This window comes from Balearica regulorum, chromosome 13, assembly GCF_011004875.1.
Source record: "Balearica regulorum gibbericeps isolate bBalReg1 chromosome 13, bBalReg1.pri, whole genome shotgun sequence".
Lineage (NCBI taxonomy): Eukaryota > Metazoa > Chordata > Aves > Gruiformes > Gruidae > Balearica > Balearica regulorum.
Window position 1 is genome coordinate 16,107,501 of NC_046196.1, and position 14,233 is coordinate 16,121,733.

The following is a 14,233-nucleotide window of genomic DNA, read 5'->3' on the forward strand; positions in this document are numbered from 1 at the left end:
AGAAACTTTGTAGAAACTGCTGGCCAAGTAGTAAGAAACGTTGTCTGCAGTTTTGAAAGCCTGAGACTTTTCTTTCAGATAAGCACTTGTTACCTTGCCCCTGCGATCTAGTGTACATAAAGCTAATAACTTTTCATTGCTCTTATTTTTTTCTAGATTTGCTCTGCATTAAGATGATTTTAGATGGGCCCATCTACCTTTCTTTTACCATGGTCTTCAGTTGATCATGGACTTCAGCTGATCCAGTCCAAATAGAAAAACATGCTACCATAGTAGAAGGATGGCCTAAGAAACTGATGAAACGGCAACTTCTGGAGCATGCAAAATCTATCAGTCTGTAAGTTTTTAAGACTCCTCTTCTTTAATAATTTATCATGCTTTGCCTACCTCTTAATCTTACCTCAGTTATTGACTTTACTTATTTGAGATTGGCCTTTCAGGTCTAAGAACCCAATACCTCTGCAGGTTTTCTGCTATTCCCATGTTATGTCTCAATGTTGTACTAGGAAGACATAATTAATTTGTTTGTGAAACAATTACTATGATGATGAGCATCAGGCTAAAAAATCCACTGAGGCAATGAATATTCCCAGTGCAGTGAGGAGCTAGATGGCAATGTTCAAGAAGGTCTGGAACTATATAATCAATAATGTTTTAGTCCTTATTGAAGTAAGCCAATAACTTTTATAATATGCACTGAAAGAACGAGGGTTCCTCAGGACATTTAATCATGTAACCAAAGACTGTGCCATAAAGCACGTTAGTTTGACTCAAGATTACACAAGCATCTTTTTTGTTGGCATTTCCTATCTGTGAATGTTTTACTTCTGCAATCCTTACATTAGATCTTTAGTACTTAGTGTAGATACAGAAATATAAATCCTTGATGAGAGTGCAATTTGCATGTATAAAACTGTGTAAAGTTAATCTAAGTATTTTACTAATTTTAGGCCAGCTGGATTCAATAAACCTTACTATAACCTTCTATTTGAGTTTCCAGGAAACCAATCCTACAGCCAAAGATAGCTATTAGATATAAGACTATATAGGTCTTACATTTTATTTATATATAAATATATGTATATAGCATGCATATATATATTTTTAAAGGATATATATATATATAAAAGAAAATAAGATGATTCTTCTAGAATGTCAGCAGTAATGAGAATACCTTACTGCATTGCAGTGAAGTGCTGAACTGGTGCTAAGTAGATAAAATGAGCTGTACTGTGATAATGATGAAAATATCCTGAGGATGTAGAAATAATTATAATATAGTTTTGGTATCACAAATATAATTTGTACAATTATAATTTAATCACAGCTATAATTTATTAATTTTGTAAGCATTCAACTTATACATTTTTTGCTAAGGTTTCTGCATTCATACTTTTATTTGTTTTCTTTAAAAAAAGATATAAAAATATTCATGTGTCTCAGAAGTCAGTGAGAAGAGCTTATAGAGATTTTGTAAAAAGAATAATAACACAATCAAATTTTTCATGTGTGAATTTTCAAAAGGATCATAAAGAAAGCTTTATTCACAGTAAGACAAATAGATGTCAATTGCTTATACTGGTGCAGTAGTGGCTAATTGTTACAGATGTTTCTTCTTATCTGAAATAAATCCACCAAAAATGCATTTAGATTCTGTTGCATGGAAACCCATTTGAGCAGATGGAGAAATTCCCATAACCCCCTGGCTAGTTGTATTTCCAGTAAGGATGGCCTTTTTCCTGTGCAGGTGCATGTCCTGAGTGGGAATGTTCTTGCACCTTGCAGTGGAATGCAGGTTGAGTTGAGCAGGTTATCTTGCCTGCTAGCTGCACAATTCCTCAAATTTTATTCTTCATACCAATAGTCAGCTCAGATCTTTCTTGTTATTATGAGACTGAAATGAATTCTCTCATCACATTTGTGTTGTTTTGTTGTTTGTTTATTTTTAAGTAAGTGCTTGTGGCTTCTCATTGCCTTCCTATGCCGTGAGTAAATGTTCTTCACATACTACATAGAAGAAGGCTGACAGAGTAGCGTCGAAGTGAATCAGGAGCAGTTATTGCCTCTTTGGAGCTTTTGCCTTAGAAAGATTCTCTCTAATTTTGCCTTGCCTCCATCAGTTAACATTTTCTCTCCTTCATTCACATACCTCTATGTCAGCAACTATAATACTTCCCATTCTGGATTCATGTGACTCTTCCTTTAAAATGGCTACCTGTGCTACAGAAGGGATCAGAGATCCCTGATGTCAAGAGTAGGGATCAGAGATCCCTGATGTCAAGAGTAGCTGCATTAGCAGACTCTTGCATTCAGGCTGTAGGATCCTGCTAAGGCAGCTATATTGTTTTGGGAATCTAAGCATATATATTTGTATGGGATCGCACCATATAGATCCAGCAAGTCATTTAGAACCAGTTCCGGGATCCCTAACATAGGCTGTATTCCTTGTTTGAAGGTTGTCCTGCAGTAAGATGACTAACACTTTTTTAAAAGAGAAGGATAGGGATCCTATTGAGTGCTTCCTATTGAGTGTTGTTGCAGGGAACACTCCTCTAGCTCAGAGTCCGAAACAGAAGACCTTGTATTCTGTACTTCTGCTGTAGTGATGGTAATGAGTATGTTCCCTGTGCTCGGACTTAAATGAGGAACATGGGGAAGATCCTATGTCCCAAGAGGCTGGAGATAAAAATAACATTATGAAAATTTTTGCCAGGATGATTTTTAGTCCTGTGTTCTTTAAATGAGAACATCTGATCTTTCTGTTACAGAAGTGCTGGTTTGTGCTTAGGAGCACTCCAGCTGAAGAACAGATGTCAAAATTTGAATTCTGTGAATCACCAGTGGCTGCAGTATTTTGAGGCTGTGTAATCTAAGCTCTAAGTTGTGGTAATCAGTCATGAGGTGAAGTTTGGACAAACTACTGGAATGTCTGTGGTGTTCAGTAGAGCACAATTCAGAAATCCCAAAGAGGGGACCCCCTGTGCTAGTTGTATAGCCAGGAGCAATTATAACCATATCTGGATGACGTAAGTCTGAGTGAATTGGCTTTACTGAGCAGTGAGGTGTGTTGGTTTAGTCATAATTCTGTGCCAACAGCTCAACAGCTTTTGAAATCAGGGTAGACATCTCTATACAGTGCTGTGTTGTACCATGTAGATGTACTGACTCCAGGCAGTCTTGCCTCCAAAGTACTTTTGGTGCACTCTGTTCCAAAGTACACACAGGTACGTCATATGTGACTACTAAGGTCACTGAAATTAACTCTCCTTATGGGTCACACCCAAAATACTGCTGCTTTTCTTAGACATGTCTGTTGTAGTCTTCCCAGGCATTTTGATTCAGGTACCGTTAGTGTTGTAAATACTTATTATATGACTGTCTTCACTGTCTAAGAGCTGACTAGGTCATGTTATTTAGTTGTTTGCTGGTTTTTGTTTTCATTTGCTCTCCTTCTTTGTGGAGGTGAAATGGAATCTGTCAAGTCCAGCTGTTGATCTGTCAGCTGAGTAAGGACCCACATTTTCCTCATACAATGTAAATGTTAATTCATAAACATTTCTAGACTCTGCTGCAGTCTGTAACATTCTTAATGGCATTTAGTATGTCACAAATCAAAGATTTGACTCGATAATCTGTTTAACTCTCTGAAATCACGTATAAGTGACAACTGTTTCTTTGTCAGTGGTGCCATACTTGGTACAGTGGTCTGGATTGTATGACAGATTTCTAGTCTTTGGCCCACTTTTTGAAAAATCACTGTGCATGTGTTCATGAAGCCTATGTTTTAGACTCTGAGAATGATAATTTTTAGAAAGTGCCTTAAAAATAAGAATTTGGTTTACACCTGTATTTCTACTTTGAATTAAATCAGCTGCATCAGCATGTTTCTTGTCCCTTCCTCATTGTCTCTTTAACTCTGCTTTTTAAAAATAATTTTGGTCTGTTTTGCTGACATGTAGCTTCTTGGGGTTGAATATTGATCTTTTTTCTTTTTTTACCCCTGGTATATTCCCCATCAGGGTCTCAAGGTTGTTTTCTGATTTAGCTGTTCTGTGCCATGGCTTGTGCCCTCATCACCAGTACAGTATACCTCCTGCTGGAGAAAAGAGAGGAATCAGGTGCAGGGAACACAGAGGGGATTCTTTACTGGAACAGCAGATGCACAGGCATCTGGCTTTCCAACTTTTAGACAGAAAAAGAAGGTCTATGTTGCACAGTGTTACCAGGAGGATGTATGTAGGCTGGCCCTTATCAAACAGGGCAAAACTGAATTGCAACCATCTTTCTATTACTGATAAAAAGCTTCCAGTTACTGTTACTTGCATGTTTTGTTGCTATTCAACAAAACATGTTGCTATTTGTGGCTCTCTTTCCTCCTAAATGCTGTAGACACCCTATTCCCTTGATGTCTGAGGTATTAATTGACCCTATTTATTATGTTTTTAGACAATTTCTTCAGGTTTTGTTTTCACTTTTCTCTCTCTCTGTATTTTGTTTTCTTGCCCCACTTTCTTCTCATGGAAACCAAACTAATGGGAACTTTGTCTAGAAAGTTGTCTCAGAAGCATCTTCTTTCTCTCACCAAGTCTGCCTCCCAAGACCCTACAGTACACTTGTCAGCTTTGTGCTTCTTTTGTTTGTCAAATCTTTTTATCTCAAACAAAAAATCTTTAGTGTTTTCTAAGAAACTATTTTTGATATTTTGCTCTAGAGTTGTAAAATTGCTATGTTTAATATTTATAGGTTCATGAATTAATTAGTTGGGAAATGCTGTATAAGGATTAGTGCACTTACTAGAAAGAGGAGAAACACTAGATTTTGCCCTCCCAAGGATGCGTTTTGTTGAAGTACATACTTGCCACAGAGCATGCTGGTTTGAGTTTGCCACTAGGTATTGTGTGTCGCATGGATTCTGGCTCCTCCTGTGTGAAATGAACTTAGATTTTCTTTCTGTTCTTATGCAGAATGAGAAACATTTTCACTCTCGAAATATGTAATCTTTACTGCATCACTAATGATAGCTCTTGTTGGGCATTTAGCCTCAACTTCACTATTGCCCACATAGAAAAGCTATGATCTGTTTTTCAACATGGCTGAATCTGGGGTTAGCGTACCCAATGGGGTTTGTGGCTTGGTTCCGTGTGAACTCAAGTTGTAAGTTGAGTTTCCATTTTGGTGTGAAATCCCCTCATCATTGAATTTGCAGCTTAGTAAATGCAACCAGATTTTAATCTAAGACATTACTACTTCAATCTCCTTTTACAATAAAGTAAACATACAATAGTTCTACACCTGTTCTACCCCCTTCTAAAATGTGGGAGTGGGAGGTGGGCTGCAGTATTGTAGCTATTGGAAGTTACGTTAAGCTCCAATTATCTGACCTGAGCTGCAAATAAAATGAGACAAGTTACGTGGCATGTGAAGTGCTAAGACTCCAAGTTCCACTTGGAGTTCATGTTTTGGGTTTCTTTATCTTAAATATCAGTGCCACACAATTTTGCAGCTATAAGGTAAAATGAATGTGTCTCCAGCTGAGATCCAAGCACTCTATGGATTCTTTTCACACTTGGAACATTAACGTTGCATTCCTCATCTGTAAAATGGGGGCAGTAAGCTTGTATACTTAAAAAGCATGTTATGCACATTAATGTTTGTATGTTATGCAAATGTAAACTTGTCAGCTGATTTCTGAATATCAGTTTAACATACATACTCTTCTGGGCATGATTCGTCTTTGTGTCTTCTATTAGGTTGAGGACAGTCTTAATGAATCTTAAATAGTAGAAAACACTCTTTCAAATCACCAAATCTGTCTTTTTGCAGATACTCTATTTTGCCTATCCCATTTGACTTTGTCCTTCTAATTGGTTTTATTAGTTGCAATGACTATTAGATCAAAAGAGACTTTGATGACCATTTGTTAAATCTGCAGTACACTAGAAAAAATTTCTGAGTTTTCTGTGCACCCGCTCATTTGCAAATGCTGAACATACTTATCTCTAACTGCAGGATCTTCTCAGCATTATGTAGTATCTAGGCTTGATTTTGGCCGTTAGCTCAGGCTGAGAGCTGGCTGTGTACTTTCTATTTTAGGAGGCTTCAATGCATTATCATCTGCTGTATTTTTTCCTTTAATGGTCTGATTTTCCATAACAACGATGAAATTTCAGTTCATTTTACAATTAGGTTTTTTTTCCAACTTATTACCCACAAGAAATGAACATCTCTAACTTTCCCACATAAATCCCCAAAGTCAGTCATACCTAATAACTTTTAGTCCCTCACTGACAAAGTTTCAAGCAAAAACAATAACTTGGCTTTGACCCTGCTCTCTTCAAAAAGGAAGTTACTTCTGAGCAGCAACATCAAAAAGAATAAATAATTGTTTTTCTTTTTGTTGTTATGATATGGATCATCTGAGCAGTTAGTGGTAAGCAAGCCGTCTTTGATTTGGTTCAGACGCCCTAGTGCTTCGTCCTCTATTTATGTCAGCATGTTCCTGTTCCCACACCAGGAACGTAGAATCCCTTGATTAAATTCATATTTGTTTTAATCTTTCTCTGTGTCTGATCTCAAGCTCAAAGATTCTAATGAAAAAAGTAGTGTATCCTGCTGGGAAGAGTGCTGATGTCAGACTTTAGTCTGTTTGTTCTGTTCTAACCTGATAATGCTGGAAACGCTCAGAACCCAAATGCTCAACTCCAGCAGATTCTTAAGACAAAGATATTTTGATATTTCATGGAGAGTTATAAGCAAGGCTTTTTATTTGTAAACTAAATAAAAAAACAAAATAAAAAACTTTTAAACAAGTATTTATGAAATAGCAGCTGACCACAACAGTGAGTTTAATTAATCTGACCCCTATTTTCTTTATATAAGGCAAGATTTTCCAAGTTCAACACTAAATCAATCAGAATAAGGAATACAATTAAGTCTTTAATTATGTTTATCTTTTGTAAGCTGTATTAAGAAAGATTTGGAATAATTTTCTTACTTACTCTTTTCCATAAGCATTTGAACTAGTAAATGCTAAGATACATTCTCCCTTGTGCAATGACTGAAAAATTGTTTTTTTCTGAGAACCTAAAGGCATAGCCAGATGCTGTCTTCTAGCTGGAGAGGTTGGAGACGTTCCTGTCATTTTTCCCTCCCCCCATTCCTTCCCCATGCTTTCCCTCCAGCTGCCTCTCTGCTGGAGGTTTCTGCCCTAGAATTCCTGCAGGTTGAACAGAATGTGTGTGGTCATCATCTGTTTTAGTGCAAAGTCGGCCAGCTTAGTTAAATTCTCTTCCTCAGTGGTTAAAACTAACTTGACTTAGTAAAGTAGATGAAGAGGACGTGCATGTCTCATCCAGCTGGCAGAGATGTCCTAAGAAGAAACTGGGATCGATAGTTTCTTAGACGGTAATAACCATTTACAAATGGAGTTGACATTGCAGACAGACTTATTACAGATGATGGAAGGTGCCACTTGTCCTCAGTTTTCAAGCTGACGGTGCTCAGCACTTTCAAGGAGATATTCAGTGCCTTGGAGAGGGCCTAATTAGTGACCTGAGGGATTAGATTTTCTCTCTAAATGATTTGTGCAAACAGATATGACATAGAAGCCCTTGGCAAATACGATTTTACCTATAAGTTGCAACAATACTTCCTTTTCCTCAGCAACCCATATCGTGAGATCTGTATATCTTGAAATCAGTAAGCATAGGAAATGCTGACACACACAAAGGCATGGTGCAGTCTAATTCCCTCATCCCTAATGAGTTATTCAGAAATAGTTTGAAGATATTTTCTGGACCATGAAATGACATTTGAGTTTTTGCTTTATCCCAGAACCTCAGGCATATGTTGTTAGTTTTGTGAGGGGCTGGGGCAGCGGAAGGTGGAAAGGAGTAGTTTCTTTCTTTGCAATACAAATTCAGAGTGAATATGAAATGAAAAAAAAAAAATAGAAGCACTTTCATGTGCTGACAGAAACACGCCCCAAGATATAAACTGCATGAAACAACACTGCATGTGTTTCTTCTAATGGTCAAGTGTTTTATTGATGAAAATGGGAATATCTAGGTACTTAACTGAATTTCTTGTTACTTATTTGGGTATCTCAATGTGGACTACAAAAATCCAATTATAAGCATCCATTTTTCAACTTCTGTCATGTATTTATTGGCAAACCAAATATGACATGATAGTGCAAATCTGTGAGTTCATGGCTACTCAATGTCAATAGCCACACAACAACACTGATTTTAGTTATAGGTGGGAGGGAGGTCTTTCCCTGTTGTATGACAGCTGGTGAATGTCATGAAGAGCTAAGAGGAACATATGAGCTATACACCCATTTGTACTTGCAATCCTGTCCAGTTGATGGCTAATAATTGTACAGACTCTGGAGCAGTCTTTCTTTTTTGGATCGTAGTCATTATTTGTTTGGGCTAGGTATTTTTGGTTGTTTAGTTGAGTAATTTTAAGTCATTATCCCAAAGAGACTTAGTATAAATAAGCAGAAATATACACTGAGACACAAATAATACAAAAAACTATAGTGACCGTATGGATACCCTTGAGACTAACAATGACCCTGTACTCAATCTGAGTGTGAGAATACAGTTGCTACTGTCAAAAGCTTGAAAGAACTGCTCATTGGCCAAATATTTACAAATAGTGTTTTGCAAAAATATTTTTTCCTGATCGCATTACAGAAATGGTTGCAAATAGAAAAACAAAAGGTTTACTTTTAAGGCAGTTTTGGATATTGAATAATATTTTTCATATATAAAACTTAATAATAGATAATCTATTGGATTGTGATTATTTGATTTATTCTTTTCTCTCTTTTATTTTAGCTCAGTATAAAATATTTTTTTTTTGTTTTACTGCAATCTGCCCAGATAGTTTTCAGTCCTCACTTGTCCCTGTTTTAATTTGGCAACACTGTAGATATCCTCTGTAGAGAAACACGAGTCTTGGCAATATTCCTGACAGTCTTTTATCTCTCCCTATCCATATGGCACTATACTTATTGCCTAAAGTGTATTGTTTACTTGTAAGGATTAAGCAATAAAATGAACAAGCTGTATAATATCTTCACATATTATTTGTCTGCTTGGTGCTTATATGCTATTTTGAATGTTGATAGACCTTTGGTTCTTCTTCCACAAATGAAGGAGGCAGATTCTCCTGTAAATGGTGTAGCTGACTGGAAAAAATCTTGGATAGAGATTTCTTTTTGTCAGAAATGCCATTGCAGAAATAAGAAATCTCCCTTGATCAAAATTTTATTAAAATAAAGGTATTTCGACAACAGTAGAGTTTTGAAAAACAATGAGTTTGCAATGGAATAAAAATATTTCACTACAGATTTGTCAGCTAACTCTAGCTTTGACGTGTTTTGAATATTCAGCTTGCACAGCTATTTGTCTAAGCAAAGATGTGACAACAATTAGTAAATAATACATCATTACATTCCATTTGTATTTTGGAACATTTATATACTGGTAGGATGATCTATGACTTCTTCAAGGGTGTCTCTTGAGGCAGCTGACTCTAGCTATGGCAGCTAAAAATGCATTTGCCAGAAGAGGGGAAAAGGGCAAAGGGACTCAACAACTGAAACTTTACTTTTGCTGTATTCTCAACATAAAAATCTGAAATGAAATCACAATAGCTGTTAAGTTTCTACTTATAATGCTAAGCTTTATAACATTAGGAATGATTCCTGCCACAACTTCTCATTGCAATTCATTGAAAACAGAGAGCCTATTCCTGTAATGTCATTGCAATTGGATTAATCCAGTTATGTGGCTTTGTTAGGCTTGATATTTTTGTTTCCCCAAGTTTTCAACCTATTTTTGTCCATCTCTTTATATGTGAATTATGTAGAAAGAGAAGGAAGCTGCTCCCATTTGTAATTCCCAATGCCTCCTTTTGATTGAAAAGCTATGTATTTTGAGAGTAAAGAAGCACGATACAAAAGTGGGGTTTTTTTGGTTGGTAAGCAGGCATCATTATACACTAAATTTGGTATGAATAAAAGAATTGAAAAATTATTCTTTCCTCTGTCCCCAGCCCCCTTCTACATACATAGCCTTGGAAATCAGAGCATGGAATGTAGAAGATACTGCATCTTGACAAGCAGAACTAGTATACAGACCTGAATACAATACTCTCAGTTAAAAAAAGGCAAAATAAGATGAAAAACTACTTGGCATAATTGAAGAGATGGGAAGTAATGCTTTACGTCAGTGATGTCTACACCCACAGCAGAAACATTACACAAGTGGAGATTATAGGCTAAGTTTCCAAAGGGGATCATAGAAGGTATGTGCAGAAACACTGTTAACAAGTAACAGGATTTATGCATGTACATCCCACTCACTGCTTTGAAAATTTGGCCTCCTAAGTAGAGAAATGCTAAACTATGTTAAGTATTTTTGGATGGTAGGAATATAAATGATCTCTGCAAGGACATCATTAGAGACCAGGCATGATTTATTTTTCTGTTTTACCATCAAAATGCAGAAGGTTTTGTACAGTTAGGGAAGCTTGTAAAGCTCGAACATTTTTCTGTCCCCAATGTAAAGTGCTCTCATGAAACAGAGAATCTGACTGGATGGAGTCTTCTCTGAGCTGAAGCTTATCCTTTAGATAAACCTGTATCTTCATTTCTACATATGAAGGTTTGGAGATTATATCTTATACTGGAGACAATGGGCCTATTTAGACTTAGTAGTGGCTTCAGTAAGTCATTGCCCTCCCTGTAACAAAATTCTGATTTGAACTTACCTGGCTCTAACTTCCCACCCTTTCTTTCTGCAATGTCTTTGTCAGCTGTGCTGAAGTACTACTATCAAACATTTGTTTCCCATTAGGTCATCACTAAATGTAATGAGCTGATATCTTCTGTGTTAGCACAGGTACTTTGAGTTCCACAATTATTTCCCCAGGAGTCACCATCATATTAACAGTGCTCTTCTCTGAGCTGTTTGTAACTTATCTGTGCTGTAGATGCTGGTATCAGACACAGCATTTCAGTAGATTCCAACAATGCTGAACATAAAGGTACAAACTATGCGCTTACTTCTGCTCTGTCAGTATTAGAATCTTATAGTCTGTATGTTTTCATTACTAGGTTACTGTCAGATGACTATTCAGTTTAATTTCCTGAAAGACTTTTCCAGAAAACCATCCTATTCTCTATCCTGTAAATAAGGTCTGTCATTTTCTGACTATGCAATTTTAATTTCAACCTCACTAGGGCAATTGTGGGGGTTTTTTGTATCTGTTGTACAAAAAAGAAAGAAAGAGAGATCTGCCTTTGTGAAATTAATATAATAGTTTGTGATACCATTTTGGATATATGTCAAAGAATTTTGTGTAGATGAGAGAGTTCTATATGTTGCACTTCTGTTTTAGCAGACCGGCATCACTATGTGAAAACCCTAACTGATGCTTTCTGTAGTACTCGGTCAATATTGTCTCACGTGTGTAGTATTTGACCATCAGTATCAGTTTGGATTTGTAGTGGTGTTTTGACTTCATCTCACTTTGAGTTGTAGTTTTGCTTTCTCACTTGCAGTTGGCTTAGTCTGGACAGAAATACATTAGGATTGCTCACGTGGCCTAAAGCTTATATCTCAGTAGTAAATAATTGCTTCTTAAACTTTTCTAGTTTAATTGTTTCTAGTTGTCTGAATAATATACCAGTACTTTAAAAGTTTTATTTCTATCTTATGGCTATCAGCTTGTTACATGACTTGAGCAAGTTGCTGGCCTGCTCTGTACATCTATTTTTCTTTCTTGCCTCTGTCTTTCATATTTGTTTAGATGACAAACTCTGTGAGGCAGGACTGTTTCACAACATGTACCTGTAAAGTGGTATGGGATGTCTTAAAAGCTGCTGTATGTGAATAATAACTTCTAGAATTTTCCTTTTTGTCCTGAATATTTTGTGCATTTTTCCCTCCTGGCATTTGTCTGTTGCCACAGCTTTTCAGACATAGGCTTTGTCTAATCAAACTGTCCTCTTCCAGTTGAGTAGGCCTTCTTAAGCTTTCAGGTTAGTGCAACATCCGCTAGTTTGGAGAATCAAAGGGACCCCTATACTTTGAGGCAGTCATGCACACAAATGCATATACAAAGAAATGGAAATATTTCTCTATGTCTAGTCTAATTCACTTCCCAATTACTCTAGCAAATTAGTTTCCCTAGCTGAATGCACAGTTGAGCAAATTTTACTCTGGTATGCTGAGTGGAGGTAGCCATCATCAGTGCTGGATCAGTCCTGTTTTAGAGTCACTAAGGGTATTTGTTATCATGCAGCTTTGAGGAAAGTAGCTGCAGAGGGGTGCCAGCAAGGGAGTTGCATCAATTCGGCTAATAGATCTCAAATACAGGCGTTTCAGTTCATGTAATAACTGCAAAGTATTGTCCGTTTTGGTGAACTTCCTCTGCCTTATGATTTACCAGGTTTTTTTCCTCCTTTTAATCTTGCCAACAATCCACGTTTTCCCTGATAATTCATTTCAACTCTATTCCAGCATTCACTTCCTTCAGCATCCCTTTTCGCTCATGCTTCTTTTAGCCCCTATTTCAATCCACCTATCTTCTTCTCCCACAAAAAAAAAAAACCTTACCAGAAGGGCTTTATGCTTAATCCACCTGCCTCTCTCCCCATCCTTTCATTGTCCTGCCTATTTCAATTGTAAACTGTTTGAGGCAGCAGCTATTTTATGACAACATTTTGGCACAGAACCTGGAAGAACAGGACTTGTACTAGGCAGGTCCCTAGGCACTATCAGTGTTCACTTTTTAAATACAAATAAATTGGAGAGACTCTCTCTCTCCTTCATCTATTAAATGGAGAGAGTAACAGTTGCGTGCTTTTAAGAGTAGCTTTTTAGGTCTACAGATGAAAAGGCTTTAGAAATGCTAAATATTAATTATTAGTAGTCATTAGCATTCCTGTACCCTCTTATCAGTGCTCTCATTTGCACCATATAACATACTCTAACAGTTCCTTTTTCTTTTTTATTCAGTGACCTTCCTAACAAAGAATATTTAGGAATGGTAAATGACTTCTTTGTAATTGGAATGAGACCTACCTGTTTTTTTCAGTTCAGCTTAGACATTTTTTTCCACATTATGCATTTTCTGTGTCTGGGTTCTTGTATGGCTGACATTACAGTATCAGTGCACCTTAAAATAGGAGTTAATGATAGCCGACTGTGGTTGCAAGAGTCCTTGTTCTGTGTTACTACCTATTAAGCTTGGTTCAGCCCACAAAACTGGGTGGAAAAAAAAAGAGACAAGACTCAAGAATGAACTGACCGCTGCTATACTGACATTGCAATACAGTACATCCTTCTGAAAATAAAATTGAAATATAGGTGTTAAGTGCTTTCCCCATTATCATACAAAAAGCATGGGATAAAGCTTGGAACTGGACCCTAATTCTTCTGTTGTATGCTGGTGATCTAGTCACAACATTGTTTTGACAATATCCGTAGAATACATGTTCCTCCAAAGAGAGTTAAGAAAATAAGCTTTTTAAAGGTGTATCCTGTTATAAGGATGAAGATGGAGTTTTTCTTCTCTGTGTATGCTATATATGATGAAAACTTATTGAAATTTCTGGATGCAGTTATGGCAGTCTATTTGTTGGATTTTACCTAGTAAATTTAATTTATAGTGCTTCCACACACACATATGCATAAATGGCTTCTATTACTTTTTGGTTTAGTTTGTTTTGCATTTTTAATTAATTACTGTGTTTTTGAAAGTATATTTTCTTGTGATTGTGGAATTGCATCACTTAATTCCTAAGACAATATAAACACTACCTATGAAAGCATTTTTTCTTAATGTACTCCCAATCAGACAAATTAATCCAGAATTTGGTTTGCACAGAAAACAAAGAATTAGAAACAGCATTTTCCAGTTAATTTGTGCTCCCCAAATGTGGCTATTCATGAAAGCTCATCAAGCTTCACAAGTATTGACCTAACCAGAGAGTGCTCTTTGTTGTCTTATTCTAAGTGGTGGATACTGGGTCTCAAGGTTTCTTGTGCAACGTCTGTGGCGTGCACTCCTCTGCTGTGTGGAGACTCGCAAGAATATTCCTAGCTCTTTTGATGTGTCCTGTGACAGGGCATAGGACTTCCTAGTTCATAGGAAATTTCCAGTGCATCTTAGAAATTTCTGGATATCAAAGCATTCTAGGAATTTCTGAGGT

At 36.7% G+C, this 14,233-nt stretch overlaps 1 long non-coding RNA gene across 1 annotated transcript in view; it reads left to right on the top strand.

The window, feature by feature from the left end:
- Nucleotides 1-185: 185 nt before the first annotated feature.
- The window catches only part of LOC142603767 (uncharacterized), an 81,317-nt gene continuing 67,269 nt past the window's right edge, over nucleotides 186-14,233 (top strand). The window contains exon 1 of the long non-coding RNA XR_012837656.1: nucleotides 186-337. This is a non-coding gene — a long non-coding RNA (uncharacterized LOC142603767). The remainder of the gene's footprint in view (nucleotides 338-14,233) is intronic.